Raw genomic sequence first — 5,092 nt, 5'->3', positions numbered from 1 at the left:
TTGATACGTCAGTTTAGTTATTGGTCGAAAAGACACCTACTTGTTTGGTGAAGTGGAGCAGCGTTGATTTGCTGAATGCTTTCAGAGTTATTCAAGCTTTGTGAAGTAAATGTGAAATTGGCTTATACCTACTGCTATTGTATGAACAAATACTGTGCGTTGCATCTACCACTCTGTCAACACTTCATATGCCTACATTTTGTATATATTCTGTTCGTAAAGACCAACTGTCCTCCACCTTGCAGTAAAAAGAAAGTTCATACAGGATGTACCAATACGTGCTTCTTTCATAACAGTTGCTCTCCGCACTTTGTCAGCGAAAGAGGACAACAGGCAAAGCGTGTGGGCGCAGCGTACGCAAACAAGCGCGTAGATGCACGCGAATGACGCTTGGTGGAATGGCTAGTGCGAGCAACTCAGATTTGCACCGGTTGCTTAGCACGGGCGCCTCACCATCGTCTGCAATGGGAGCGGGAATTCTCGCAGCGCAACTCCAGGAAGCGGAAACGCCGGAACCGGAAATACCGGAAGCGGAAATGCCGGAACCGGATTTGGTGTGAGGGGAAAAGGCGGCGCACACAAAGGTTGGCGCCATAGAGTTAGTAGAACAACTCTAGAGGAAAAGCTGGGCCGGAAAAGTGGGAACCTCTAGGGCGCCGCCCTGTTGCTACTGGTCAATGTGGCCAGCGCAATTACTATTGAAAGAGCTGAGAACAAGTACAGGTCACCTTATGCTTTGTCACCTAAAAACGCATACCTGATGGCTTTATGAAGGTGGTACGTTAATATTAAGTTTACAGAAAGCGATCGCTAAGTCCGTGACTTATGTAAATCACGATGTACGCACTCATGCAATAAAGGATGACGCGAATTTCGGTTTCGAATCTGTTTTTTTGGATGCGTAGTACTTTCGTTTGACATGCGATCGCGCGTCGACATCGGACGCTATGACACACTCGTGCCTTATGTGCCACCGAAGCCCCGAAGTGGTCTGGCATATACCTTCACATGTAAGTAAACGAATTTATCTCCTTGTTGAGAATATCACGCGAGTAGGCAGCTCTTGTGGTACAACACAATCGTTCGAGAAGCGTCACAGTAGAGCATTTTTCTGCATGCGGAGCGGTGTTTTTATTTGCAGGTTTCCCCTCAGTAGGAAATTGCTGGACAGGCGGACCAGCGCACCGGAATTGTACTGGCGAAGCCACAAGCAACTCAAAGAATCTGTTTAATTGTTGCACTTTGAACAATCATGCTTCTACAAAGGCCACATCAGAAAAACAGCCTGATGACCGAGTATATCTGTGCCACGAAGTAATCAAGAGGCGAGTGCCTAATGCGGACGAAATAGAGTGCATCGAGACTTAGAACGACAGAAAGCTGAGCTAGTTCGTAAGGATTCATTATGCAAAACAGAGGTGAGGCGTGCAGACAGGACACAAGAGTAGAGAAGTGGGCGGCGCGCGTGTTGTTTGCTTGTAAATACTCTACTCTTGTTTCCTGTCTGCACGCCTCACCTCCGTTTTGCATAACGAGTGCATCAAGCCACATATTAATAGCTTAGGCGTTTTATTAACTGTGCAATATTTTCAACACTTCCTTGCATGCCATTTCATGTGGCATATCTTTTCTGGTCACAAATTTGTGCAGCGAATCTATTTGCATGATCGACTCCGGGCCTGTGGGACCGTTCACTTGCACTTGATGCTGAGTCTTTTACATGTACCCATAAACTGCAGATATGCACATCAGATCCCTGCGAGCACTTTCAAAATTCAATTATTTTCGACAACAGGCACATATGCAATACTGACATAATCCGGAATACCACTAAGCAGCTGGGACACATTTTTGTTGACCATACTCGCAGGTAAAATAAGTACATCATGTGGACAGCTCCAGCTCATTATCCTTAAGTCAGTGTGTACAACGGTTATGCAAAAATAATTTTTTTCTCGCGCACCGATTATTTTGCTTTATAAGCAAGAGAACCCACCACGTTAGTGTAACGTATCTTGTGCAGCACACTAATATGTGCTTTCATTTACCAAGTGAGATGAGTTACTTTTATGGCTCATTCAGTCATATCACACTGCAAGCTGCATTCATCAATCTTCAATGGGATTTTGCAAATGTTTAATGAAACATGTTTCCCTTTTATGCAGATATGCAATGGCAAGCCCTTCCGTGTGTTCCAAAGGTAAAATTTAAGCTCTAAATTAAAGAAGACATTTCTAGTCAGAAACAAGCAAAAATAGTGAATGCAGAGTATCAGAAGCCCAAGGTACAGAAATTATGAGAAGTGTCGAATGATTTTAAGGAAAGAGTCGTATTTGAAAATGCAAGACCCTTTAGTGGAGGTCAAGCAAGTCAATATAAGTAGAACACTCTGCAAAATTATGCGAGTGAGGGGATGTCAAACAATGGGTCAGGAAATGCATTGTTTTTCTGCAAAACAAAAGCTGATTGCCATTACATAAGTCACTTTAGCATCATGATAAATTCAGAAATAAACCAAAAAACAAGACACGCAAAAATAAACAAAACATTTAATGATATTTCAGCAGAACTTTTTGTTGGGCTAGTTGGTGCATATTACTGAAGTACTATAGCGCCAAACAGACGACACAAGAAGAAGAGACACGGACATAAGCGCTCGTCCGTGTCTCTTCTTGTGTCGTCTGTTTGGCGCTATAGTACTTCAGCCATTTAATGATGCTCTCTCCACACTGGGATAAATAAAAACAAACACATCACATTTAATGTGGACATATCAGATGCCTTGTGAAACATAAAGGAACAATTCAGTTTCGAGCTATGGCACTTGCCGCATAGATGTGGGGGGGCCTTGCACCAATAGTGATAGTTACCACTGCATTTAGAAATTGAAAGCATTCGTGCAGACAAGGATGATTCTTTATATTTTTGGCTACCACTTCAAATGCCTCCACCAAGTGTTACAATGCTGCACACAGCCATACTAAGGATCTCGCAACAACACCTGCAGGTAAAAAGCAGAAGCAGTCAAAGTGCTGGTGTGTTCTGGACACTATGTTTGAAAACTTTTAGGCAAGAAGAGTGCAAGAAGCAGACATAACTGCATTTATTTCCATAATTCCCCATTTAAATGGCATTTTCTTTTTGCTTAGACAATGCCTACGCCTAGCCACAGCAGCTCCCTCATACAGACTCCGCAAACCAAGAGGCCGTGGAGGCAAATGCAGGTAAGAGGCAATAAGCAATAGCACTGGTATCGACATTCATCTAATTTCTTTTTATTTCGTTTAGCCAGCCAGCACACCTCGAACAGCCACCTTGACTGCGGGTGTGTCACCCTAGTCGCCAAGGAAACATTTGAGGGAAAGTGACAGGCAATGTGAACAGCCACTCCTCCATGTAAACAATACTCTTTCTCTCGGATGACTCCTACGCCTCACCACGCCAGCACACTTGTGCACAAAGATGCCGCAGAGGCACGTGCAGGTCAGAGGCAAGAAGCAGTGGCACTGGTGTCGACATTTACCCAATTTCTTTTTCTTACACTGAGGCAGCCAGCAAACCTCTAACAGCCACCTCGACTGCGGTTGTGTTAGTTGATCCCTGTTGTACATATGCTCATAATAAACTTCAGTAAACTTGAACTTCATAATAAACTTGAAGGCAAATGGTACATTGATGCATTGTATTTTTGAACATTTATTGTACACATACAATATATGTTATACTTTGCAGTGCAACAGAGCGTATTTTGAAGCTTCCCCCTATATTTTGCACCTTTAATTACGTATGTGTTGTGTGGCCCTCAATGCAGTTCATGTTGTAGCAGCTGCTTTGTCTGTGTATCGCACATTGGCTTAAGCTCGTGATATCCACATACTTATCTCACATATACAAAATAAAGTTCTATGTAGTCCTCAGTGTTACAACAAGAAATGAAAGTAAACAATCCGATCGTGGAATTATGTTTATTACAGTGATTCCTACGACAGTTACTGACAAGTTGACAACTTGAACTGGTCAATCGGTCCATAGCCTCCTCTATTTTTCAAAAATAAAGGAGGCTATGATCCGTCATGGCCTCCTCTATTTTTCAAAAATAAAGGAGGCTATGATCCGTCATGGCAAGGAATTGTATGTATACATAAAAAAAAAGGGGGTATGTGTGTGTTTGTAGTGGGGGTATAGGATTAGGGCGGTACGAAAAAATGTACCAACACCGTCCTCTAGACCCATTCCGTTGAGGTACCGTAACAAAACGTATTATGCATAAAGTTCATACAACCAACTCTGATATTACTACAGACGCCAGGCGACGCGAGCTACATTTGTCATGATGCATTCGCGACTGCACCGGATGCCCTCCACATTATTCTCGTTAATCGTGCTCACTGCGCCGAGGCAAAAGAAAGACCATGGGCGCAGGTGCCTTTAAAGTATCTCGACCTTGCGAGGCACGGCTGCGCGTGCCAGGGGAGCTGTCCGTGCGAACACTCCCTGGCACACACCTGCCTCGGCGGCCCCAACCTACGTACCGTTCTGCTTCGAGCTTTGATCCCCCCACTGTCCCTCGGGTGCCCTGGAGTTCCTGCGCCGCCTGCTCTACTACTATCTCAGGTGCTCTCCTGAGACTTCCGTTTGTCGGTTACATGTGCCCTACAGCTGGATCATTACTTATAATAATAAAAAACCCGATCTATCGTCACGACGATAGATCGCGAAAGCGGCTTTTGCAACATACCGCGCCCGTGCGAAGATAATTACGGAACGCCAACGAGGAATCTGACCACAGCTTCGAGCTCGTAACGTCGTCGAGTGACACTCCTGCAACAGGCGTGACCGCTGAAAACCGCATACCGCCAGAAGCTTGAACAGGATCATCCCTCGGTTGCATAACTGCCAGCTCTACGGCCAACATGGACCACACCCACACCATCCCGCAACATAGAATAAAGAACCGACTTATGAAGCCCAAACACACGGCTGCACGCACACATCACAACACTTCAAGCGAGACGCCATGCTGCTACGCTGCTACTGTTGCCGGATTAGAACTGACTACTGTCACCAAGTCTAGCAAGCGTCTCAGGAGCTG

General features: G+C 44.8%; 1 long non-coding RNA gene across 1 annotated transcript; it reads left to right on the top strand.

Moving 5' to 3' along the window:
• Window positions 1–916: 916 nt before the first annotated feature.
• LOC139055167 (uncharacterized) lies at window positions 917–3,641 on the top strand. Its single transcript, XR_011511653.1, has 4 exons — window positions 917–1,010; window positions 2,166–2,200; window positions 3,150–3,224; window positions 3,293–3,641. It is a non-coding gene; the product is annotated as an uncharacterized lncRNA (long non-coding RNA).
• Window positions 3,642–5,092: the final 1,451 nt, after the last annotated feature.

The sequence above is a fragment of the Dermacentor albipictus genome, chromosome 1, assembly GCF_038994185.2.
Source record: "Dermacentor albipictus isolate Rhodes 1998 colony chromosome 1, USDA_Dalb.pri_finalv2, whole genome shotgun sequence".
Lineage (NCBI taxonomy): Eukaryota > Metazoa > Arthropoda > Arachnida > Ixodida > Ixodidae > Dermacentor > Dermacentor albipictus.
This window is presented reverse-complemented; position numbering and strand designations above follow the sequence as displayed.